This window comes from Triturus cristatus, chromosome 3_2, assembly GCF_964204655.1.
Source record: "Triturus cristatus chromosome 3_2, aTriCri1.1, whole genome shotgun sequence".
NCBI lineage: Eukaryota > Metazoa > Chordata > Amphibia > Caudata > Salamandridae > Triturus > Triturus cristatus.
The window spans coordinates 1,091,726,330-1,091,754,273 of NC_140584.1; positions in this window are offsets into that span (position 1 = coordinate 1,091,726,330).

Genomic DNA, 27,944 nt, shown 5'->3' on the forward strand with positions numbered 1-27,944 from the left:
GACCTACAACCGTCTGGACCCAGCACATTGACTCACTGAACCACCAAGAACACAAACCTGTATTCATGAACAATTTGCAAATTCGAAATACCCACAATTTTTCCCAGGCTAAACTTTTCACTAATTATTTTACATTAATACTTTGTACATTAGGGGTGTCATCAAATCACAGGGGTTGCTCTTTCTCTAGCTACACCCCTCTCAATTTCCTTTTGCGACGCATTGACGGTGATGAGACCAAAATTAAACTTACTCCTCAACAATCTCACTTCTCAGAATTCTTTTCACATATTCACAGTCATTCAATCACACGCTTTTTCCAGCGCTAGCAACATCCAAAACACAATTGAGCATACCACAACATTCTTATTCACTAATAGCGTACTTACATTCAACTGAGCAATCTTACCAACATACAATCTCGCATTTACATGGCCATGTTTTTTTTTTGTTTTTTTGCAGGCATATATTCGCCACTCACACACATTTTCCAAAAAAAAAAAAAAAAAAATAGCCGGCGCTTTAACCAAAAATGCAAAATAGGTGTACACAACGTTTTCTGCAGTTCAACCTATCCAAACTTGATGCATCCAAACAAACGAACAGAGCCCGTCGACTCCCGTTCGTGGAGAATTATTCAAAAGGACCGACAAAATCACAACAAGCAGTCTTCCAACAGACTGGCAAGAGGCTGTCAGACAGGGGTAACCACGAACTGGACTACGGACCATCCCATTGCCTCCCTGGTTCACCACTGAGACTGTTCTGATGTGGTCCAAGCCGCACCTCAGATATGTCTCATGGCTACCCAGATACAGCCACAGGCTTTTCCGAGTGCAATCCGGCCATGTGTTACACACAGGTAACAACTAGACGTCTGATCAGTGTCTCCAAATCACAAAAGATCCGCGGAGTCCCTACACTCAGTCCCTAATGGACCATCCTGCAGGACCTCCGTAATTCTCCTAGGGTCCTCATGACCCCTCAAATCAAATGCAGTTAACTGTTCCAAATGCACCGCTCAACAGCGCGTGTTTCAAACAAAATGCACCTAGTGCTTCAAAACGCACTGTCCACAACAAGTGCTTCAAATCAAACAAAACGCACACCGCTCTCCGGCGCGTGCCTCAAAGTCAATGCACCGCTCTCCAGCGCGTGCTTCAAACAAATGCACTGCTCTACAGCGCATGCTTCAAACAAACAAATTACTCACCGGTTGCACCCAGGTCTGATTGCATATTCTCCACTGCCAGCTCCTGACAAAGTGCTCTGAAGACCAACACGGTCAGCTCCTGGGTTACTCCTTATAGGATTCCGGCGATGGGTCATCTTGCAGCTGGGGAGACTTCTGGGCGCAAGAGTGGAATCTCACCAAAAACTGGCTCTGCAATTAGGATCCTTATTTTCATATCCACCCTTTTGACCAGAACTCCCCCCTATCCCTCTTCTCCTGTTTACAGGAGGGGGTGACCCTAAACGCGGAATCCCGGACGAGCCCCCAACTGTTGTATTATAATTATTTTACCATAGGACCACACTTACCAATAGTCCATTCCCAATTACCAATTATCAATGATCAGTCAGTTGGCAGTGAAGAAGGGTCAATCATTTATTATACAAAGGAACTCTGGCCAGAGGAGCCTCTCACATCTTCACCCCTCGAGGTGCGCGGAGAAGACTGACGACTTACAGTCAAAACCAGACAGATATACTTTCAGTGAACACATGAAGTCAGCACATGGAAATCTACAAGTTGGCTCGGAGGAAAGGAAGACCCATATTTGGCGCACATAATTAGCTCAGCTCAGGCACAGGAATGTGCTTATCTCACAACTCGGCCGTGGGGCCTCAGACCGTTTACTTTCAGCTGCTCTTAGTAAATCACACTCCAAGAGGGAGGGGGATTGTGCCATGCACGGAGCTACAGAACAAATGTCTGCATCAGAGGTCTTTTCTGCCATTAACAGGCTTCTATTTCTTATAACAGAAACATACAGAAACATCCATATTATAGACTTAGCTGGAGGAAAGCAATGTAGCATAACAAGTCTCTTACTGAGAAGGCAAGAATAAGATAGAAGCTTCCATATTACAGAAACAATTCTATACACCTGAAGCTTGCACATTACAAAAGATAGCTCAGTGGGTTGCAGCACATGAATAACAAACTGCGACTTCATATTGATTAGACATATTAGATACACTGGGCTTAACTATATATTTAACTCGAAGGGAAGCATTAATGTTTTCAGTAAATGCTTAATCACATTCTGCTTTAATTTACAACAGGTGCTCCAGACGGACACCTACCCTTCAACTCTTGACATCGGATGTGGGACAGCTTGTGAATCACTCCTGGTCTTCCACAGCATCACCTGGTCCTCACAGCTGCAGCTCCAAGGTCACCGTCATCTTTCCTGCAACACCCGACATCGGTGGGCACTCGTCTTCCGTGCACCCTGGTCACCCCGAGTGACCTAGACTCTGTCCTTTCTGCTTGCAGGTACTCTCCACCTTGAATCCACTTTTGGGTTCCACAAGACACTTTCACCTTCTCCAGCAGAGGCATCTTCCTGAAGTCTCCCATTGAGTTCGACAACGGTTTCAGACGCCACTTAACACCTGTTCACACCGCTTCCCTGGTGCAGGTAACCTGATTCCAAGGGTATACACGAGTGGGGTGGGTCTCCAACCTCTTGTCTTCCATGAGGTTTCCTCAGGGTTCACTGGGAAGGGTCCTCTTTCTTTAGGATTGCAACTGTGACTTACATGTTGATTTGTACGGAGAAGGCAGTTGTGTTCCTACACTGCACACAACCTCCGTGGGGCTTCTAGATACTCACCTTGGGTGCTTGGGTGGTTCCTTGAGTCCCTGGCATTTCTACGTCCTCTGAGTATCGTCTTGACTCGAGTCGCGGTTCGCATACCACTATTTTAGTATATGGTTTGGTCTACCCCTGGGGACCACTGTGTATTCTGAAATACTTACCTGTTTCTATTGCAAAGTATTGTGTGCATTGTGTATATCTCTGGCTAGGAGATATCTGTATGTGTTAGTGAGTATCTATTAATAAATACATCTTTTTATAAATATAATGTGTGGTTCTTTTTTTCACTTAATCGATACCTATAAGATTATGTTCTGGTAAAACAAGCTGCTTTACACTCCTTCTGGACTAAGCCTCAAAGCTGTTCTCCACAGCTATCACTTAGAGAGCTTTCTAAGGTTGCCTAAGACCACTAAAACCACCATAAGGGTTGTCTGGATCAGTGCAAGGTGTCTACTTACATAAGTGTACATCATATACTGAGCCAGCCACTCACACTGGTGTGCAGTGGTTGGGATTCAAGCCTGCATTGTTTTACCAGATAATCTTTGTGTGGATTAATAGAAAAACCATCACTAATACTAGGCACATATAATACAAGCTTAGAATAAGTAAGTTCTACTGAACTTAGGGTTGGGTAGTTAAGGCTCTAGCATAACCCTTCCTCCTACCTCAGAGAATATAGTTCCCACTAGGTTAGGTAGGTGCAACACCTCACTACACCTAGTATGTCTTCTAAAGGAGAAGCCAGTGGCTCTCTGCCTTCTAGATACAGTGACCTCACGTTCCAGGAACTGAGGGCCCTGTGTGCCTCTAGGAAGCTTAAGACAGGGAAAGGCCCGAATACTCAAAGCCTTGTAGAGGTGTTACTGTTGGATGACCACAGAAAGCTAGTGGGTCAGATGAACAGGACAGAGTGGGTGGACAGGGGACAGAAGAGAAGCCCCTTGTTGACCTTAATTCTAATCCTGACCAGGAGGAGTCTCATGACTCTCAACTGGAGAACTTAGATCCCTGGAGGATAGTGCAGATGGCACAGAGGGTGCCCCCAGGAGTGCGTCTCCCTTTGTTCCTCCTAGGAGGGTCCAGAGTAGACCAAGGAGGTCTAGATCCTCCTCTAGAGAATCCAATGCTTTAGGACATTCTATAGGGACCTCCATATCTAGTAAGAGGGATAACTCTTTTGACAGGGAGTACCAAATGCTTGAACTTGAGAAAGCAAGGCTTAGGCTCAGGCAAGATCAGTTGTCCCTTGACAAAGAGTCCCTCGAATTCCAGAAAGCTAGGAAGAAATTGGGACTAGAGTCCCATGGTAGAAGAAACGGTGTCCCTAGAATCAGAGAAACTTATTTTGACCATAGGAACCTGAACAAGAAGGTCCCTTCGTACCAGGAGGGGGATGACATCCATAAATGGACCACTGCTATGGAAAGGGCCTGTAAAGTTCAGAGGCTCCCTCAAGGGCAGTGGGCAGCTATCTTGTGGCTCTCCTTTGCTTACAAAGACAGAGATAAGCTCCTTACTGTTAGAAAAGACGATGCTGACAATTACTCAGCACTGAAGAGTGCTCTCATAGATGGGTTTGGCTTAACCACTGAACAATATAGGATTAAGTTCAGAGACACCTAGAAGGCACATGCCCAGGACTGGGTAGATTTTGTGGACAGTGCCATTAATGCTCTGGAAGGCCTCTCATCTGACCTCTTCCCAAGAATTCGGAAAGAAGGTAGACAAATGGGTTTGCATCAGAGTTAAGCAGAAAAACCATGGTGATGGAGGTGACCAGAAGAAGCAAGATTTTTCTAAATCTCAGGCAAAGGGTGGTACAAGGCTAAAGATAAATAAGAGTCTTCTCAAGGGCCCCAAAAACCTGCATTAGAGGGTGAGTCCCAAAATTCCAAAAAAGGCAAAAAGAAACCTTGGTGTTACTTCTGTAAGGTGAAGACCCATTAGGCAAAAGATGCTGATAGTCCAAGGGCCAAGGCAACTACTCCTACTACCACTGCCCCTAAAGTACCTGTTCCCCCTAGCACAAGTACAAGTGGTAGTACAGCAAACAAGGGATTAGTGGGGTTAACTTTGGATACTGAGTTGGGTTCTGACTTAGTTAGGACTCCAGCTCAGGCTGTTTTAGTCTGTGATGGTGGCATGGATCTTGCCACCTTACTGATAAGTCCCACTAACGTGGGCAAACACAGGCAACAGCCTTTAATCATCAATGGAAAAGAAGCAATGGCTTATAGGGATACAGGGGGCAGTGTCACTATGGTTACAGAGACACTTGTATCCCCTGAACAGGTCATACTTTGACAAGTGTACCGAGTCACCAACACTAGCAATGTCAGGACTGACCATTCCTTGGCAGTTGTGAACCTCAGCTGTGGAGGGGTAACAGGACCTAAGAGGGTTGTGGTATTTCCAGACCTACCTGTAGATTGTTGGGCAATGATCTAGAAATTTCAGCCTGGTTTGAAGTGGAGTTCAGGACTCATGCAAAGATGATGGGCATCTCTGCCAGTGTGTTTGCTGTCACCAGGGCTCAGGTCAAACAGCTCTCCAGTGCCAAAGCACTAGATCTTGACAATATGACCAAGTGCTTCCCAAGAGGAGGAGCAGGAAAAGTAAGCAATTGCCCTCTTCAAAAACTCCCAGTGAAGATCAGCCTCCTAAGGGAGGTGATCTCAGCCCCTGTGAAGTAACTGTCCCAGAAGAACTTGGGCCTGACCAGGCAGAGTTCTTGGGGGCAGAGGGCCCTTCCAGGGTAGACTTAAGTTTAGAGCAGCAAACCTGCCCCTCGGTTAAACCCCTCAGACAGTAAGCTGCTGCTGAGAAAGAAGGGAATATCAGTGGGTCCTATCGGATCTATTGGGACGATGGACTTCTATACTCTGAGGGTAGAGACCCCAAGCCTAGTGCCACCAGGAAGTTGGTAATACCGCAGAAAATCAGAGGTTTCCTACTCTCCCTAGCACATGATTTTCATCTTGCAGGACACTTAGGGCAAACCAAGACTTGGGACAGGCTTGTCCCTCACCTTCACTGACCCCATATGTCTGAAGACACAAAGGAGTTTTGTCGCTCCTGTGCCACTTGCCAACCCAGTGGCAACTCGGGTGGCACCGCAAAGCCCCCAAAGTGGTTGGAGTCCTCTTTGATAGGGTAGAGATTGAAATTATTGGTCCCCTGAACCCTCCAACTGCATCTGGGCTCAGTTGCATACTAGTGGTGGTGGACCATGCTACTAGGCACCCAGAAGCTATTCCCCTTAGGACCACCACAGCTCCTGTGGTGGCCCGGACCCTCGTGGGAATCTTTTCGAGAGTGGGCTTCCTTAAGGAGGTCTTAACTGACAGAGGTACCAACTTAATGTCAAGTTACATCACTGCAATGTTGAAAGAGTGTGGAGTAAACTGTAAGTTTACCACACCCTATCATCCACAATGCAATGGGCTTGTTGATAGGTTCAACAAGATCCTCAAGGGTATGATCATTGGACTTTCAGACAAGCTTAGGCGAAAATGGGATATCTTACTACCCTGTCTTCTCTTTGCCCACAGAGAGGTTCCTCCGAAGGGGGTTGGCTACAGCCCATTTGAGCTTCTGTTTGGACATCCAGTTAGGGGTGCACTGTGTCTAGTGAAGGAGGGCTGGGAGCAACCTCTCAAACCTCCTAAACAGGACATTACGGACTATGTCCTTGGGCTGCATTCACCCATGACTGAGTACATGAAGGAGGCCAGCAAAAACCTGGAGACCAGCCTAGAACTTCAAATAGCTTGGCATGACCAAAAGGCTGTCATTACTGTTTACCAGCCAGGCCAGAAAGTGTGGGTGTTGGAGTCTGTGGCCCCAGCAGCTCTAAAAGATAAATGGAGTGGACCCCACACCATACTTGAACAAAAGGGTAAGGTCACCTAATTGTTGGATCTAGGTACTCCAAGAAGTCCCCATAGGGTACTTCATGTGAACCGCCTGAAACCTTTTGTAGACAGGACTGACATGGGCTTGCTCATGGCAACAGATGAGGGACAGGAGGAAGAGAGTGACCCTCTCCCTCATCTGCTCTCTCAGAACCCTGATCATGGGTCGGTAGATGGAGTGGCCTTTGGAGGCAATCTCCCTGACCAGAAGCAAGCTGATTGTAGGCAAGTCCTTCAACAGTACAGATATATATTCTCCCTGACACCCAGTCAAACCACCTGGTGTACCCATGAAGTGGACACAGGTGACAGTTTGCCTGTGAGGAATAACATTTACAGACAGCATGACCATGTCAGGTACTGCATCGGGAAGAGGTCCAAAAGATGCTGGAATTGGGTGTTATTGAGCCTTCTGATAGCCATTCGGCTAGTCCAGTAGTCCTTGTGCCAAAACCTCACACCAAGGGTGGAAAAAGAGAGACGAGGTTTTGTGTAGACAATCAATCAATCAGAACATTTGTAAAGCGCACTACTCACCCGTGGGTGTCTCAAGGCACTGGGGGGGAATGCTGCTACTGCTCGAATAGCCAGGTCTTGAGTAGTCTTCTGAAGGCTATAAGGTCCTGGGTCTGCCGTAGGAGGATGGCGAGGGTGTTCCAGGTCTTGGCGGCAAGGTGGGAGAACGATATGCCGCCGGAGACGGAGGCAAGGGCGAGGTCGGCGGAGCGAAGCTGGCGTTTGGGGGTGTAGAAGGTGAGTCGTTTGTTGAGGTATGCTTGTCCGGTGTTCTGTAGTGCCTTGTGTACGTGGGTGAGGAGCTTGAAGGTGATCCTCTTGTTGATGGGGAGCCAGTGCAGGGTTCTCAGGTGCGGTGTGATGTGGCTGTGGCGAGGGATATCGAGAATCAGGCGTGCAGAGGCGTTCTGAATGCGTTGTAGTCGTTTCAGGAGTTTGGCCGAGGCTCCCACGTAGAGGGCGTTTCCGTAGTCCAGCCTGCTGCTGATGAGGGCCTGCATGACCGTTCTTCTTGATTCAGTGGGGATCCACCTGTAGATCTTGCGGAGCATGCGGAGAATGTTGAAGCAGGAGGATGAGATAGCATTGACCTGTTTAGTCATGGAGAGAGTAGAGTCGTGGATGAACCCCAGGTTGCGTGCATGGTCGGTGGGCGTTGGTGCTGCTCCCAGTGCGGTCGGCCACCAGGAGTCATCCCAGGCCGAGGGGGTGGAGCCGAGGATGAGGACTTCCATCTTGTCTGAGTTTAGCTTCAGACGGCTGTTCTTCATCCACTCGGCGACGGCTTTCATTCCTTCGTGGAGGTTGGTTTTGGCAGTGAGGGGGTCCTTGGTGAGGGATAGGATCAGCTGGGTGTCGTCGGCGTAGGAGATGATGTTGAGGTCATGCAGTCGGGCGACGTGTGTGAGCGGGGCCATGTAGATGTTGAACAATGTCGGGCTGAGCCCTGGGGTATGCCGCAGATGATCTCGGTGGCTGCGGAGCGGAAAGGGGGGAGTCTGATGCTCTGGGTTCTGCCGGAGAGGAAGGAGGTGGTCCAGTCCAAAGCCTTGTCCCGGATCCCAGCGTCTTGGAGGCGTGTGCGTAGGGTGCAGTGGCAGACAGTGTCGAAGGCAGCCGACAGGTCCAGGAGGATGAGGGCCGCGGTTTCGCCGCTGTCTAGCAGGGCTCTGATGTCATCGGTCGCGGCGATGAGGGCAGTTTCAGGGTTGTGGTTGCTGCGTAACCCGTTCTGGGACAGGTCCAGGATGCTGTTCTCCTCGAGGTAGTGGGTCAGTTGTCTGTTGACGGTCTTTTCAATGACCTTCTCCGGGGATCAGAGCAGGGAGATGGGTCAGAAGTTCATGAGGTCCTTAGGGTCACCCTTGGGTTTTTTGAGTAAGGCGTTGATCTCGGCGTGCTTCCAGCTCTCCGGGAAGGTCGCTGTTTCGAATGAGATGTTGATGGCTTTCCGGAGATGGGGTGTGAAGGTGGTGCTGGCTGTGTTGAAGATGTGGTGTGCCATGGGTCTGATGGAGATCCGGAGTGGATGGTGTTCATGATTTTGATGGTGTCGTCGTCGCTTATGTTGGTCCAGGAGAGCAGGGGATGATGGTGGCTGTTGGGGTGGAGGCCTCCGCGGCTGTTGGGGCGGTCATGGCGTTGAAGCTGTCGTTGATGTCTGCAATCTTGCGGAGGAAGAAGGTGGCGAGGGAGTCACACAGGTGTTGTGAAGGTGGGATGTCGTTGGTGTTGGAGCTGGGGTTGGAGAGTTCCTTCACGATGTTGAAGAGCTCAGTGGCCTCAGTGCATTCACTAGGACTGATGCCCATCCAATCCCCAGGGAAGATGAACTCATTGATACTTTGGCCTATGCCAAGTTTCTGAGCACATTTGACCTGACAGCTGGCTACTGGCAAATCAGACTAGCCAAAAACAGCATTTTCAACCCCTAGGGAACATTATCAAATTATTGTGATGCCCTTTAGTCTGAAAAATGCACCTGCCACATTTCGGAGCCTTGTGAATAAAGTCTTAACAGGTCTGGAAACCTATAGTGCAGCACATCTAGATGAAATATCTGTCTTTAGCTCCACCTGGGAAGATCACCTGGTCCACCTCAGAAATGTTCTAGAGGCCCTGCAAAAGGCAGGCCTCACTATCAAGGCCACCAAGTGCCAGATAGGAAAGAGCAGGGTTGTATACTTCGGCCACCTGGTAGGTGGAGGCCAGGTGCAACCATTGGAGAGCAAAATTCAGACCATTGTGGACTGAGTTGCTCCCACTACCCAGGCCCAGGTCAGAGCTTTCTTGGGCCTGACTGGTTACTACCGAAGATTTGTGGAGGGATATAGGTCCATTGCGACTCCCCTGAATGATCTGACATCCAAGAGAATGCCCAAGGAAGTTCAGTGGACAGTAAGCTGTCAAAAGTCATTTGATGACCTAAAGCAGGCCATGTGCACTGCTCCAATCCTGCAAATTCCTGACTACTCCAAATCTTTCATTGTCCAAAAAGATGCATCTGAGAAAGGGGAAGGGGATGTGTTATCACAACTTAATGCAGAGGGCCAGGATCAACCAGTAGCTATTATCAGCAGAAGGTTGACCCCCAGGAAGAAACATTAGTCAGCCATTGAGAGGGAGGTCTGTGCTGTGGTCTGGGCCTTACAGAAGCTGAGGCCATATCTGTTTGGCACACACTTTATTGTTCAGAAAGACCACATGCCCATCCTATGGCTTAAACAGATGAAGGGGGAAAATCCCAAACTTTTGAGGTGGTCCATTTCCCTACAGGGGATGGACTAAACAGTGGAACATAGACCTGGGAGTAACCATGCCAATGCATACTCTCTAGATATTTTCACTTAGAAAATGAAGACTCAACTGGGCAAGGTTAGTCTCATCTCCTTACGTTTGGGGGGGCGGGTGTAGGAAAGTAGAATCTGCTTTTATGGTTACCCCCACTTTTTGCCTGGTGCTATTCTGTTTCTAGTCCCTAGTATATGGTACTAAGGTACCCAGGGCATAGGTACCCCATGGGTCTCCATAGGCTGAAGCATGTATTATGCCACCTATGGGAGACCATTAAAACTGTCACTACAGGACTGCCATTGCAGCCTGTGTAAGCTGTTGCTTACACTACTTACGACAGGTATAGGTTCCCTATATCTAGGGTCACAGCACTTAAAACCTATAAGTCACCCCTACAGCAGGCCTTTTCAATCCTGAAGGCCTGCTGCTTGGTTCTAAATGGGAGGGTGCCCCTACAGCCTTCGGAGTCCATTCTCCCGGGTTGTAAGTGAGACAGAACAATAGGTATCATGTCACAGGGAGGTGTGACCACCTCCCAGACAGGGTTTAGTGTATTAGGGCAGGGTGGGAGCGCTTGCCAGCGCTACTCAGTCTGCTTGAAGGGCACTTTTGGTGGCCTCCTTGCTTAGTCCAGTTGAAACCAGCTCAGGGAGCCAATGGAAGCCTGGATCGTTCCAACCCTTTCCTTAGGGTACTTAAGGGGTTACCTGAGGGTGGGTCCCTAGATTCGTCATGGGAGACGATTCAATTCAGACACCACTTCAACTTCGACTGTCTGGGCACTCTGGACTTCATTCTGGGCATCTAGGCTGCAACCGGGAAGACTCCTGCTGTTCCTCATCTCATCGCCCTGCTCATCTGCTACAGCGTCCGTGCCTATGCTCCATACAGGAAACCTTCCAAAAGGCCTGTGGGCATCCAAGACAGCCGAAGAAATCTCCCTTGAAGTGAAGGAGTCACTTCCCTGCAACTACATGCTTCGCAACTAAGCTGACTGGTCTGCTGATCCTGGGCTCCCACGGAGTCCGAAAGGCTCAGCAACACAGGTGGTGGTTCTTCTCATCCCTTGAGGCCTGCCCTGTCCTTTCACCAAGTTTGAAGCCAGTATCCCTCGTCGGAGCTGCAGGAACCGAACCCCTGTGCACTGCATCGACTTACTGTTGCAGAGGCTTGTTGGCTTCCTTCCATCAAGATCTTTAGGCTTCAAGTACCCCAACCGCAAGCATCTACGTGATCAAAATCTTTGACCACACCGCATCGCTTGCACCGTGGGCCTGTTTCTTTGATGAGCTGCTCGAGATCCTCTTGCGACTCCAGTGCCTCCAGCCTGTGGGTCCTGTTGATGGTCACCCTTGAATTCTTTGAGCTCCCCTGATTACTCGGGGCCTTCCCTGACTCCCCTACTTGTGGCGAGTCCCCTGTACCTTGCTGGTCCCGACACTACACCTTCTTCCCTTTCCATGTTGTTTGCAGTTGCCAAGGCTTGTTGGTGCTCCCAACGGATACCGACCCCTCAACTCCGACGTGGGACAGCTCGTGAACGGTTCCTGGTCTTCCACAGTGTCTCCTGATCCTCACAGCTGCAGCTCCAAGGTCACCGTCATCTTTCCAGCAACACCCGACATCGGTGGGCACTTGTCTTCCGTGCCCCCTGGTCACTCCCGAGTGACCTAGACTCTGTCCCCTCTGCTTGCAGGTACTCTCCACCTTGAATCCATCTTTGGGTTCCACCAGACACTTTCACCTTCTCCAGCAGCAGCATCTTCCTGAAGTCTCCCATTGAGTTTGACGATGGTTTCCGACGCCACTTCACACCTATGCACCCGGCTTCCCTGGTGCAGGTAACCTGATTGATACATGTCTCATGAGTCGCTAATAGGAAGAGAATGCCCCTTCCCAATAGCGAGTCGCAAAATCCATTTTGCAAGTTGCTAATTGATTAGTGACTCGCAAAATAGGTTTGGTACATGGGCCCAAGGTTTTTAGCGTGCGCAAACGGGTCTAAAACCTGTTTGTCCATGGTAAAAACTATTGTACAGCTGGCCCATTATGAAGAATAAACGCTTCATCATCACACCTCGCCTTTTTACAGCATGAAAGGTACAGGTACAATAAAAATATCTTCAAAGCAATAGCCTCCTTCTTCCCAGCGCAGATAAATAAGGCCAAAAACCACCACAGTAAACTGTACAACATTGTCATGCAATTAATATTTTCCAGCGCCATCCCAAACACACCCGCTACAGCAGAGAACTGCAAGGACTTTGTGGAATTCTTCGCAGACAAGATTGCAAAGATTGATCTATCTCTGATCATCTACCCCTACAACAGTGGAACTGCAATGACCACACATCAAATTCAAGGCACCAATACCAACAAAATTGCCATGCACCCCCTCACTCAGTCCTTGAAGAACGATGCAACATGGTATGGATTCAAAACACTCATAGAAGATGAACTCATCAAAGTCATTTTAGACCTTAATCCATGTACCCTTCCCCTCAGCCTTAGTCATGGAATTCAGCCACCTCATCACACCTCTATGGACGAAAATAATCCATACCTTACTAACCCGAGGGACAATTCCAAATTGCTTAAAACTAGGACAGGTCGCTCCGCTCCTCAAGAAACTAGGAGCGGGGCCTGAAGACCTAAACAGCTTTTGTCCTATTTCCAACCTGCCTTTCCTAGCAAACCTTTCAAAAATATGTACTCTTCCAACTCAGTAAACACACAGAACACCAGGACCTACTTAACATCTTCCAGTCAGGTCTCAAGGCAGGCAGTACTGAAACAGCTATCCTTATTGTCACAGATAACATCTTCAGGATTTTGGATCTAAATAACGCATGCCTTCGTATATTCTTCGTCCTCTCCCTAGTGTTCAACAAAGTCAACGATGAAACACTCCTAAACACTCTGAGATCACGCATGTGGAGTGGTGCTGGATGCTTTTGAGAGTGGGGGTGCTGCCTTCAATTTACATTACTGAAGTCATAGAGATTGTGGAAAATCCAGGAGTCAGACAAAGAACAATTGTAGTAAATGCACCACGCTAATTCCTCTGGAAAGTGGTAAGGGTGAGGCATGTAGCCAGTAGTGAATTTTGGAACATACTATCACAAATATACCACTACATCTGCGCACACATGGAGTTTTAATTATATAGCTATATAGGGCACAAACAACTGATCAATTATGGGGTTTCAGCGAATATTTATTATTTGCCGATCAACAAATAAAGTGTCTTCATTGTACTAAAACCTTGGTTTCCATCACACTTCGAAATTACCCAAAAATGCGCTTCATGTGTGCTATCCTAACTGGTTTTATATTTTGTACAGTTCATTTACAGGTGATAACATTTTGTTGTACATTAGAAAAAAATAGACATCCTACAGCCTTTCCTTTCACAAATCAATCAATCATAGCATTTGTAAAGTGCACTACATACCCGCAAGGGTCTCAAGGCGCTAGGGGTGGGTGGGGGGGAACTGCTACTGTTCGAAGAGCCAGGTCGTGAGTAGTCCTCTGAAGGTCAGAAGGACTTCGGTAAGCCGTAGGCGGTTGGGGGGGGGGGTGTTCCATGTCTTGGCGGCGAGGTGGGAGAATGATCTGCCGCCAGTGGTCACTCTTCGGATGCAGGGGACGGTGGCGAGGGTGCGGTCTGAGGATCGGAGCTGGCAGGTGGGGGTGTAGAGGCTGGGTCGGCTGTTGAGGTACAAAGTTTACTTTGCCAAATCCTCTCAATTTGCAGTCAAAGAAAGAAAAGTAAACACCAATCTCCATTTTAAATGGATATGCAGCAATATGGCAGAAGACATAGCTTGGCATTTGACCTCTGTCTTTACACACAGCAAATGTGACAAAATGAACACAAAATTTAAAAGGATTATTTTGCTCAAAAACCTTCTGAACTTAAGTATGGTTATTATGAGGGTGATGCAGCACCCCCCACACTCCAACCCTACTTCCTTGGTCTATGGGCATGTGAATAGGCAGCACATTTTTTAACATGTTTGCCTCATACCTCAACAAACAATCACAGTTAATCAAACTGAAGGACTCACTCCCCTAGAAACCAAGAAATCTGCCAAGGATCACTTTTACCACCCACTCTCTTCAAACTTTGGGGCATATTATCTAGGGCTGGCGATAGATTTATCGCCGCTTTAGCGCCTGTTTTCGGGCGAAAAGCAGCGATAATTCTATCGCATTATAAACAAGGACACGATAGCGCGTATATCCTTGATTTATCTCCCGTTGCTGTCACCACTCGCTACGCATCGATAATGAGATGCAAAGTAGGCGTGGCTGACAGAAACCACATGGGAAAATATTGCAAAGGCAGCTTCCCGATATTAGCAAGGAGGGGTAGCGGTGATAATAATCGTGCTACCTCTGGCCTAACGCAGGAATTTAACGTCTGCTAAATTCCTGTGTTAGGCATACCTAACATGAGAGGTGGATTATGGGGTTATGGTCACAGTGCCTTATCACCAAGATCATCGCCCTTTTGGGAGAGACATCGCAGTTTTTAGGCAATGTTTGGCCATTTGCCTGCTATCGCTGGAATATTTATCGCCATAGCGCTAAGTGTTGGTCATACAACGCTAGCTTGGCGAGATATTCCAGCTATAGCTGGCGATAAAAAAAAGCTCTAATTATCGCCAGCTCTAGATAATATGCCCCATTATCTTTACATGGAGCCTTTGACTGTGATCCTGCAACATGTCAAATTTGCATTTAATCTATTTGCAGACAGCACTCAACTATACCTTAATAGCTCATCATTGGGGGAAGGCATGATCTTACAAAGTATCCTAAATAGAAAAAAGCAAGAGGAAATCAGGCGATTGATCTGTCCTGCAAAGTTTAACTGGTTGTCGAATATCACTCCCAGATTTTTCGCTTTGGTAGATGGAGGGGGGGGGGGGAGTTGCCTGCCTCGATTGGCCACCATGCTTGATTACATATAGGTGGACCCTTCCCAAACTCCATGACCTCTGTTTTATCAGTGTTAAGCTATATGAAATTTAGATTCATCCAGCCCATGATACACTTCAAGCATTTATGGAAATTACAGGTGGGACGAGTGAAAAACAAAAAGCATTTATGGAAACTAACGGCTGTGACTTCAACCCTCCAGGAGATAGATATAACTATCTGGGTGTCGTCAACGTATGAGATTAACGTAAAACCATGCTCTCTGATTAAGTTGGCCAGAGGGGTGACATAAATATTGAACAAGGTCAGTGATAATGCTGAGCCTTGTGGCACCCAACACGGGAGGCAACATTTCTCTGATTTAAGATTGTCCTAGCACACCCTCTGTACCCTGGATGCTAGGAAGGAGGAGAGTAGGGTTAGAGCCGTCTCTTTAATTCCTATTGCCGTCAGCTGGCACACTAGCACCGCATGGTTAACGGTGTTAAGTGTTGCTGATAGGTCAAGTAGGATACGGACAGCTCTTTCCCCCCACCCCCCATCCAATTGCCTGTGAATCTCCTCTGTGGCCATAATCAGTGCAGGCTCTGTGGAGTGGCATGGTCTAAAGCCATGTTGGTATAAGTGGTATAAGTGAAGCCCACAAGCGGTGGGGAGCCTGAGCCTGTCTGACTGCCACATTGTGTCTGTGCCGTGCCAGTGGGAGAGGGGGGCTGATGGAGTTGCCTCCGGGTCGTGTCCTCCCGCGGCCTATAACCTATTTAACTGATCTATGGAGCCTTCTAATGCACCAGTCAATTCAATCATAGTGAGTGTTGCCTATTCTGTATTGTCACCTGGCTGTGGGGGGGAACTAGACCAACACTACAGTGCACTCCCCACTTGCCACATGTCGCCCCCAGCGCCCCAAGTCTAGTGGTACTTGCAGCACTCTGAGAGACAAAGAGACACAGTGTACAACCCCAGAAGTGCTTAGTGGAGGACATAGGTGGAGTGGAGGAGAGGGAGGGAGACAGGAAAGCTGACAGGCCGCAGGTGTGCCTCATATTGCCACCTGGCAGGCAGCGGTGAGTAACTTGCCTCCCCCTTGCACAAGTAACCCCCCCTCTCACCATGTCAAGATCGACTGGGGTGTGCAGTAGTACTTGACACCGCTTTGGAGATGACCGGTGGTAGGGGTCCTCGTACTGCACAAAACACGAAGCAGGATACATTTACACAACCAAGGAACACGAAGGCTGTGTTGCAAGTGGAGGAACAGCATGCATCTCAAACTCATACCACCCCAACAGAAGACTCCCCTGTTTTTGCTGCCCTAATGGCATTGATACAGGGCATATGCACTGCATTTGAAACTAAAACGGACTTGGTCTCCATAGACGTTGGATTGGTGCATGCTGACTTCCAAAATATGGGAGAAAGGGTGAAGGAGGCAGCAGATTTTATTACCGCCCTGAAAAAGGAGACTAAAACTCTGTACTGCCAAGTCAAGGAGTTAAATGTGACCTTAGAGATTATGGAAGCCAAGCTGGAAGACTTTAAGGGGTGTTCCCGGAGAAACAATGTCAGAATAGTAGGGGTTCAGGAATTGCTCAGAGGGACCAGCAGTCGTTCTCTGTGCTAGTGTTCAAACATCTGCAACCCCGAGGCCGTTCTAAATATTTTTGGTGGGATGGGTGCATAGAGTACCAGGTACCCTCCCCGAAGCCGGGAGCTCTCTCGCACCCATCTTGCTCACATTTTCAACTCTCGTGACCTGAATGTTATCCTTCAGCCCACCCGAGCTGCACCTCCGGTCAAGTGCAACAATGCCACGATTGCTTTCTTCCCAGACTTTACACTCCGAGTGTAACAGATGTGCCAATCCTTTCTAGAAGTTAAAAAGGAGCTGAGACAGTGCAACATCAAGTACTCCATTATCTTTCTGGCAAAGCTGAGGGTGGTGGCAGATGGCAAGACTTGGTACTTTGCCTGTCCGGAGAAGGTCTGGGACTGGCTGGAGGGTCGGAGGACGGTGGGGCGAATGCAACAAGATCTGCAATCTCAGTGGCAGAATGATGATGGAGAAACCACGTAGGGGCTGGGAACCAGAGCCGACTAGCAACCATTCACTGATTGATGTGGGCACTGTCACTTCATGGGATTCCCCCCCAAACAAAACTTTAGCTGGGGCCGGTATGGACTGGGATTTTGGTGCATCTCCTCTGATGGCACCGAGCACCACTAAACTGCCATAGAGCACCGGACATTGACTCCAGAGTATTATTGGTATCAGGCTCCTTTCATGTGCATGATAACTGTGGTGGCATAATAATTTTTCTTTGCAAGGGGTGATTGGGGTAGCCAGCGGTGATACCCGCAGCCTCTTTTGGTTAGTATTATTCTGGGGCAAAAATCAGTCGGGACATTTGGGAAGTTGGGCAGTTTTAGGTCCGTCATGCAGGAAGTCAGGGTGGAGGGATGATGTTCAGGATTGTATTAACAGTTCACTATGTTTTTTTCTTGTATACGTTTTCAGTTTAATGGTGACGGCTCTTCATGACCAGGGCAACAAACTGCACTACTGGGCCCCATCTCCTTTCCCTATCAGTTCCTCCCAAGGTGGGTGCCTCAGTGTAAATCACAACTCCCAACATCTCGTGCCTCGAGGGCAATTGCCGTGACCCTAGCTGCAATGTCTATGTCCGTCCCGAAGGCAGATGCTCCCAGTCTTTCTCTATAATGGTTCCCCTTGGCAGCTGATATAGAAGCTTCCAGTTTCAGAGTTTTGTAATCCCTGAGACACTTTTCACCCAAGGTTGTTTTGTTGCAAGAAACGCACCTTCAGGGTACCTCCTGTCATGTCCTAGACAGATGGGGATATGAAATGATTGCTCATGCAGGGTTCACAAGGGGATCTTGGGACGGGGTGGCATTCACCTGTGTAAGTCAGTCCCCCTTATTGTGCAACAGACTTATCCAGATCCACATGGGAGATACTTTGCATTGACAGTACAGTGGGGGGGACCCTCAAAATTATTACCCTCTATGTCCCTCCCAAGCTTCACGACATGGGCTTCGCAGACTAGGGCACACTCCTCCTCCAACTCGCTGAGGGGAGACTTTAACAACACAGTTTTTGAAACGACAGATCGATGGCTCCCATGGCCCCAGAGAGCAACACTCCGACTTAATGTCAGTGTTTGGACTGGCAGCACACTTTCCATCCCAGAACACAACAATACACTCATCTCTCTGAAGTGCATGGGAGTGCATGGGAGCTTATCATGAATTGACTACATACTTACCCTGACTAAAGATCTTCCCTGTATCCGTACAGCACAGCACCTCACCCAAGGCATTTCCTGTCACTCCACGGGGATCGATACTTACGGCTTCCCAGGCCGTGATGGAGGACAAAGGGTAATACTCAACCCCTGGTGCCTGGAAATTTACCATATCCGTAAGACTATCCGAGAAGCCACAGAGCATTATTTCCTGGAAAACTAGGGCTCAGAAGAATTCGCTTTAACACTGTGGGAAGCCTATAAAACCATCATTAGGGGTCATGGCATAGAGCTGATCACGGGCAATAAACAAGAAAAGCAAGCCCGATTGGAACAACTGGGGAAAGATATTAGCCAGCTGGATTCTCAACAAGTGTTAGACGACCAGGGTATTTACAACATGCACTGTCCCTCAAACAGACAGAATACAGAGATGTTGCGGCAGATGCCGCCAAAAACTATTATTAAGTATTCCAACATCGCTTTTATGAGGTCGGGGTACAGGGCCGAATAATTGCTAGCATGGCTGGACAGGAGTGAGGCAGCCTCCCGATGCTTTCCTGAAGATCAGTGATGTTGGTGGTCATCATATTAGAGACCGACAAGGCAAAGCAGATGTATTTGTGTATTATTAAACTCAACTCCCTCAACCCCTGCACAAGTGGCTATGATTGATGAGTCCCGTGAACTTCTCGCAGATATTCAAATACCAGTATTGTCCTGGGATGATACACAGGCCATAGGAGAGGACTTGATGAAGGAAGAGGTGGCAGAGCGACCTCTGACCCTGTTTACCAGGCAGGTCGGTCCCCTCACCGCCACGCAGCCCCCTGTGTGACCGCTGACCGCTGCTGTACTCTTCTGCCTGCGTTCGAGTGCCAGTGCCCTCCTTCTCTTCTGTTCCCACGAGTGAGTGCCTAGATTCGCCCCCAGTGTACCTGTGTCTATTTGCTGCCTGGATTGTACCTCCTTCTCTTCTGTTCCCACAAGTGAGTGCCTGTATTTCGCCCCCATTATACCTGTGTCTTTTGCTGCCTTGAATTGTTCCCCTCACCTTTTTTTTGCCCAGATTGTGATCCTTTATTTTCTGTTTCCCTGCGCACCGCGTCTCCCCCTCGCCGCCCGTTTCCCGCCGCCGCATCCCGTAGCTCCGCCCCCCTTGCACCCCATTGGCTGCCCCGCTCCCACCTCCCAGCTGCTCCTCCCTCCCTCTCCCACTCATATGGAGGCCGCGCAGCGGTAGAGAGAGCGACCTCTGACCCTGTTTACCAGGCAGGTCGCTCCCCTCACCGCCACGCAGCCCCCTGTGTGACCGCTGACCGCTGCTGTATTCTTCTGCCTGCGTACGAGTGCCAGTGCCCTCCTTCTCTTCTGTTCCCACGAGTGAGTGCCTAGATTCGCCCCCAGTGTACCTGTGTCTGTTTGCTGCCTGGATTGTACCTCCTTCTCTTCTGTTCCCACGAGTGAGTGCCTGTATTTCGCCCCCATTATACCTGTGTCTTTTGCTGCCTTGAATTGTTCCCCTCACCTTTTTTTTTTCCCAGATTGTGATCCTTTATTTTCTGTTTCCCTGCGCACCGCGTCTCCCCCTCGCCGCCCGTTTCCCGCCGCCGCGTCCCGTAGCTCCGCCCCCCTCGCACTCCATTGGCCGCCCCGCTCCCACCTCCCAGCTGCTCCTCCCTCCCTCTCCCACTCATATGGAGGCCGCGCAGCGGTAGAGAGAGCGACCTCTGACCCTGTTTACCAAGCAGGTCGCTCCCCTCACCGCCACGCAGCCCCCTGTGTGACCGCTGACCGCTGCTGTATTCTTCTGCCTGCGTTCGAGTGCCAGTGCCCTCCTTCTCTTCTGTTCCCAGGAGTGAGTGCCTAGATTCGCCCCCAGTGTACCTGTGTCTGTTTGCTACCTGGATTGTACCTCCTTCTCTTCTGTTCCCACGAGTGAGTGCCTGTATTTCGCCCCCATTATACCTGTATCTTTTGCTGCCTTGAATTGTTCCCCTCACCTTTTTTTTGCCCAGATTGTGATCCTTTATTTTCTGTTTCCCTGCGCACCGCGTCTCCCCCTCGCCGCCCGTTTCCCGCCGCCGCGTCCCGTAGCTCCGCCCCCCTCACACTCCATTGGCCGCCCCGCTCCCACCTCCCAGCTGCTCCTCCCTCCCTCTCCCACTCATATGGAGGCCGCGCAGCGGTAGAGAGAGCGACCTCTGACCCTGTTTACCAGGCAGGTCGCTCCCCTCACCGCCACGCAGCCCCCTGTGTGACCGCTGACCGCTGCTGTATTCTTCTGCCTGCGTTCGAGTGCCAGTGCCCTCCTTCTCTTCTGTTCCCACGAGTGAGTGCCTAGATTCGCCCCCAGTGTACCTGTGTCTGTTTGCTGCCTGGATTGTACCTCCTTCTCTTCTGTTCCCACGAGTGAGTGCCTGTATTTCGCCCCCATTATACCTGTGCCTTTTGCTGCCTTGAATTGTTCCCCTCACCTTTTTTTTGCCCAGATTGTGATCCTTTATTTTCTGTTTCCCTGCGCACCGCGTCTCCCCCTCGCCGCCCGTTTCCCGCCGCCGCGTCCCGTAGCTCCGCCCCCCTCCCACTCCATTGGCCGTCCCGCTCCCACCTCCCAGCTGCTCCTCCCTCCCTCTCCCACTCATATGGAGGCTGCGCAGCGGCCGCGCCCAGCGGGCGCGCCGCTGGCGCGCCGAAGGCGTGCCTAAGGCAAGCCCGTCTGCGCCCGTCCGCGCCTGGCCCGCGCCTAGCACCAGACCCCCTGGCCTCCGCAGGTGCCAGCCCACCCGCAAGACCTACAACGCCGCCACTCTCATCGCACTCAACACCGGCCGGATCCCCGGCTGCTGCAGAGCCCCCCCTAGACGCACCCACGGGCCCTTCACCTGCCAATCCTGCAAGTTCTCCTGCATCCGGACCCGTACCGCACCCGCCAAGCCAAGCACCAGCAGCAACCACCTGAAGTGCATCCTGCTCAACACCCGCTCCGTCCACAGACACGCAGTGGAACTCTGGAACCTGCCCGACACCACATCCCCAGACGTCGCCTTCCTCACGGAAACTTGGATGAACGCCTCCTCAGCGCCCGACATCGCCATCGCCATCCCGGACGGATACAAGATTACCCGGAGAGACCGCGCCAACCAGACAGGAGGAGGCATTGCCATCGTCCACAAGAACACCATCCGCATCACGACCAACTCCGACGACACCCTCACAGCCGCCGAACATCTTCATTTCCAGATCCACACCGACCCCAAGACCACACTCAGAGGCACCCTCATCTACAGACCCCCGGGACCCCGCACACAATTCAGCGAAGACATCGCAGACTTCATCAGCCCACACGCCCTCCCCTCCGCTGACTACATACTCCTAGGGGACCTCAACTTCCACCTGGAGAGCAACAGCGATATCAACACCACCAGCCTGCTAGACAACCTCGCCAACCTCGGACTCAAGCAACTGGTGAACACCCCCACCCACTACGCCGGACACACGCTTGACCCAGTCTTCTCCTCCAGCAAGCACATCTCCTTCAGCCACTCCATAGGACTCCACTGGACAGACCACAGCTGCGTCCACTTCAGCTTCAGAAAAACCACAACTCACCACCACCAGCAACAGGTTCCCCGCAGGAGCTGGAACAAGGTAACCACCGACCAGCTTTCGACAGCACTGCGCCAGAACCCTCCCGCCAACTCAACGGACCCCAACCAAGCAGCCAACAACCTCACACAGTGGATCACCAACTGCGCCAACGACCTCGCACCCCTTAAAAACCATCCCAACAGGCCCAAAAGCAATACAGCCCCCTGGTTCAACAACGACCTCAAGAACTCCAAGAAGTACTGCTGCACCCTCGAGAAAGCCTGGCGAAAAAACCCGACAACAGACAACATGAACGCCCTCAAACACGCCTCCCGCAAACACCACCAGCTGATCCACACCACCAAGAGGACAGCATTCAAGGAACGACTAGACAACAACGCACACAACAGCAAGGAACTCTTCAGCATCGTCAAAGAGCTCTCCAACCCCAGTGCCGGAAACAACGACATCACTCCCTCACAAGACCTCTGCAACTCACTCGCCTCGTTCTTTCACCGCAAGATAGCCGACATACACAACAGCTTCGGCGCACAGACCACGCACCCAACCACCGAACAGACGCCCCCCACCACCACCCTCCGCGCCTGGACCCCAGTCAGCACCGAAGACACCACCCACACGATGAACACCATCCACTCCGGATCACCATCCGTTCCATGCCCTCACCACGTCTTCAACAAGGCCGACTCCGTCATCGCACCCCAACTCCGGGACATCATTAACTGCTCCTTCAACACCGCCACCTTCCCGGAGAGCTGGAAGCATGCCGAACTCAGCGCCCTCCTGAAGAAACCATCAGCAGACCCCACCGACCTCAAGAACTACCGCCCCATCTCGCTCCTCCCGTTTCCTGCCACAGTCATCGAGAAGACCGTCAACAGACAGCTCGCCGCCTTCCTCGAGACGAACGGATCCCTCGACCACTCGCAATCCGGCTTCCGAGCCAACCACAGCACGGAGACCGCCCTCATCGCAGCCACTGACGACATCCGTGCCCTGCTCGACAACGGGGAAACAGCGGCCCTCATCCTCCTAGACCTCTCCGCAGCATTCGACACGGTCTGCCACCACACCCTAGTACAGCGCCTCAGCAACATCGGAATCCAAGAGAAGGCCCTAGATTGGATCATTTCATTCCTCGCCGGAAGAACCCAGAGAGTCCGCCTCCCCCCGTTCAGATCCGAGGCCACCGGAGTCATCTGCGGCGTACCACAAGGATCATCACTCAGCCTCACCCTCTTCAACGTCTACATGAGCCCCCTCGCAGCCATCGCATGCCAACACAACCTCAACATCATCTCCTACGCCGATGACACTCAGCTGATCCTCTCCCTCACCAACGACCCAGCCACCGCCAGAACCAACCTCCACGAAGGGATGAAAGACGTAGCCGAGTGGATGATGAACAGCCGCCTGAAACTGAACTCAGACAAGACGGAAGTCCTCATCCTTGGACCATCTCCCTCTGCTTGGGACGACTCCTGCTGGCCCCCCGCTCTGGGCAGCGCGCCCAAACCAACAGACCACGCACGCAATCTGGGCTTCATCCTGGACTCCTCCCTTTCAATGACCAGACAAGTCAACGCCGTCTCATCATCATGCTTCAACATCCTACGCATGCTCCGAAAGATCTTCCGATGGATCCCCACCGAAACCAGGAAAACGGTCACCCAGGCACTCGTCACCAGCCGTTTGGACTACGGTAACACCCTCTACACCGGGACCACAGTCAGACTACAGAAAAGACTCCAACGCATCCAGAACGCCTCCGCACGACTCATCCTGGACATCCCCCGTCACAGCCACATCTCCGGACACCTGTAAGACCTGCACTGGCTCCCCGTCAGCAAGAGAATCACGTTCCGACTCCTCACCCACGCACACAAAGCCCTCCACGACCTGGGCCCCAGGTACCTCAACAACCACCTGACCTTCTACACTCCCACCCGCCAGCTACGTTCATCCAGCCACGCCCTCGCCGCTGTTCCACGCATTCGAAGAGCCACCATGGGAGGAAGATCCTTCTCCTACCTGGCAGCCAAGACATTGAACTCCCTCCCCATCCACCTCCGTCTTACCCAAGATCACCTCTCCTTCAGGAAGCATCTCAAGACCTGGCTATTCGAGCAGTAGCGGTCCCCCCTTCCCCTAGCGCCTTGAGACCCTCTGGGTGAGTAGCGCGCTTTACAAATAGATTGATTGATTGATTGACAAGCAATCCGTAATTTAGCTTTGGTCAAGGTGCTGGGCCCTGATGGGATTCCAACAGAACTTTACAAGTTGAGAGCTAATAGTGTTGGCTCACCTCTCCTGTGCATGTTTCTTGAAAGCCACAAAGTCGGACAACTTCCTGAGGACCAGAGGCTAGCGAGCATAGTGGCTATACCCAAATAGAATAAACCCTCTTATGACTGTGCCTCCTATAGGCCTATATCTCTGCTGAATGCAGAAGTTAAAATTCACAATACTTTTGGCCACACGATTGGTTGGGATGATATATCCCTGGTTCATACCAATGAATCGGTATTTATGACAGGTAGAAACATGGCACTCAACCCTCGGTGGTTGCCTGGGGTATTGGGACGAGTGTGCGAGGTCTGTGAGGGCACAATGGTGCTGTCCTTGGACGCACATATGGCCTTTAATACCGTGAAGTGGCCCTTTATGTACGCAGTCCTAGAAAAGATAGGCTATGTCTCTATGTCTCTTGGATAGCATTGTTGTATCCAGGTCCTCTAGCACAGGTGGTAGTGAATGGAGGCACATCAGCACTGTTTCCTCTTCTGAGGGGCACCAGGCAAGGTTGTCCACTCTCCCCCCTGATCTTTGCCCTGATTTTGGAACCACCAGCCGTCTGGGTCCGTAGCAACTCCATGATCAGGTAACTGAGATGGACTGCAGACTGAGAAGACAGAATCTCCCTTTATGCAGACGACATCCTGCTTTACATAGCTGATACCCCCACCACACATGACAGAGTCCTGCATGTATTCACACTCTCTCGCAAGTACTCTGGCCACACTATCAATTGGAATAAATCGTTAATCTACGTCCTTCATGAGCATCCCCCAGTACTCCCTAATAACTGTGGAGCTTGGGTGGTCATGGAGGGATTTCGCTATTTGGGTATCTTTACTACAAGAGATCCGTTCCCGTTCTACACATATAACATGGAACCCTGTTGCTGTGCTTGCAGACAGATGTGAAACACTGGAAAACTCTGCTTCTCTCCTTGTTAGGAAAAGTGGCTCTCTTCGAGATGATGGCCTTCCCACAATTCCTGTGTGCACTTCAAAACACGCCCTACCCAATACCGCAGTCTTATTTCTGGGCCATAGATAGTAAGGACTGTACGCTTCTTTCGGATGGGGGTCCCCCTCGCATAGCGCTCCAGAAATTGATGAGGGGTTGGTATGATGGAGAGATAGCCTTTCCTGACATATACACATATCAAAATACTAGTGGGCGTCTCAGCTAACCATTGTCAATCACTGGGTGCTACTTTTGGAAGATGAACCGGCCTACAGGATGGACAGGAAAAACCTACAACTGGGGGGCTACCAGCAAGCAATCTATGGGGGGGGGCGACCCCTACATTCCTTTATGACCCTACAGCCGTCACTGTCTCTCTGTGGTACGTAGCGCTGGCTGCCCAGGGCTGATGAGGAAAGATCACGCAAGCTACACCCCTGTGAGAGACAGCATATCTTGAGACACTGGCTCTCCTGAGGGGGTTTGACAAAATGGGATCCTATAGGCCTGTTCGAGTGTGAGATTTATGGAAAATTGGTGAGGTGATCTTCTACTCGGATCTGCAAGACGACTATGAGCTGGCACCCGCTGAGGCCCATAGATACCTGCAGGCTAGCCAAGCCCTGTATAAAGTGACCCCCGGGGAAGTTCTTCCACAATCCTCCCCTCTCAAGACAGATTACTCGACGAATACTTTCCCAAAAAGGTGATCTCCCTCATATATCAAAAAGTGTCAGGCAACTCCCCCATACAATTTTATCCAACTGAGGGAGGCCTGGGAGAGAGATCTGGGTGGGATAGAGGATGTGTCTTGCTTCGCCCTCAGTCAGATAACACAAAGTACCACATGGTGGCTCAAATACAATGAAGCAATACATATAACACAACACCACCTAGAAAGGGGTTTCACTTTATAAAATGACACACATCAAAGACTCTCTTTTTAGAATAAGGCTAGGGATTTTATTTATGTAACGCTCTCTAACAGAAAGGCTTTCCCAGCTGTCATGAACAACATTCAAATGTATACAGAGAAATATAATATATATATATATATATATATATATATATATATATATATATATATATATATATATATATATATATATATATATATATATATATATATTACCTACTGGCAGTCGCCAGTAGGTAGTTATAGTTAAGACCTATTTTCCATAGGAAATCCGCAACATTCTATTTAGAATAACGTTGGCGTCGATTGATGAATCTTCGCAAAATTTTCCAAACTTTTGGCCAGCTCCGGTCCGCTCCTATCCTGAATATTTCACGGTGATTCGTCCAGCGGGGGCCGAGAAAAAAGGGGGGTCCCAAAGTGTGGTTTCCCCATGCATTTCCCCATTGGACCTGTTGACGCAGCTACAGCCCGAAGTGCTGAACGGAATTACACCAAATTTGGCAAAGAGGTAGCCCTCAGTTCAGACTCGTGCCTTTTGCTTAAATGGTGTAAATCCGTTCAGTAGTTCCTGAGAAAATCAAAAGTAAAATCACATATATATCTGGGCGGAGCCTAACCACACATCTCATCGTGAGATCTGATTGGCTGTCAGCACTTCATCCAAGAAATGTTGGCAGCCATCTTGGGACCAATATACATGATAGCACCTCATTAAAAAGCATTGCAGTTAATAGAAGGTTTTAAGACTTTAGTTACATTATAAATCATTTATTGATGGTACCATACTCATTTTAGGAATTGTGGTGTGTTCTAAGGTGATTTTACCATGTGAAAAAGCCTTCTGCTCTGATATCATGAATCATGTTTGAGAGAAAACTATTTTCTCATGCTTTTCCCACAGAGGTTTGGAAGGTGATGTGAGAATGAAGTCTGACATTCTCAGTAAAACATGGACATCCAACAAGGGCAGAGACTGTCAGTTGATTCCTTTGTGTTCTACTGCAGCTTCCCAGAGTGTTCTAAAGAACAACTAGAGCGCTAACAGTCCTACTTATGACAAACGTATGGCACACCTGAAGCCATCTTGGTTGGAATAAAGTGGTAACTCTTAAAACATTTTATTTAAAAAGGAGCAACATGAGGGGGTTCATTTTGCCATAGAAATTATGATTAGTGCTGCAGAAAGAAAAATTAGGGCACATTTTGACTTCTCAAATCCTCTTCTATTTCATAAAAAAATTCTGACATGCAGACTGAAACATGCACTTTGAATACCAGCAGTAGACTTCCCTGGTGAGCAGTAGCTTTACTACAGTGATCTAATGAGCAACTAGAGTGCTAACATTCAGAATTTATGGCAAATGTGTGACACATCTGAATGCCTTCTTGATGGAACCAAAGTAAAAAACTGAAAGTATTTCCTACTGAGGAGACTGCAGTAAATGAGGAAATCAGGAAACTTCATAACAAATAAATCTCCCAAGATGGCCACCAGAGACAAAAGAGCTCAAATGTAGCCCAAATATCACCCAGATGTAGCCCAAGTATAGCCCAATGACAGATTGTCCCAGAGTGTTCTTAAGAACAACTAGAGCGCTTACTGTCTTACTTATGACAAAAGTATGGCACACCTGAAGCCATCTTGTGTGGAATAAACTGGTAACACTTAAAACATTTAATTTAAAAAGGAACACAATGAGGGGGTTCATTTTGCCATAGAAATTATGATTACTGAAGAAAGAAAAATTAGGGCACATTTTGAGTGACTTCTCAAATCCTCTTCTATTTCATTAAAAAATTCTGATATGCAGACTGAAACATGCACTTTTAATACCAGCAGCAGACTTCCGTGGTGAGCAGTAGCTTTACTACAGTGATCTAATGAGCAACT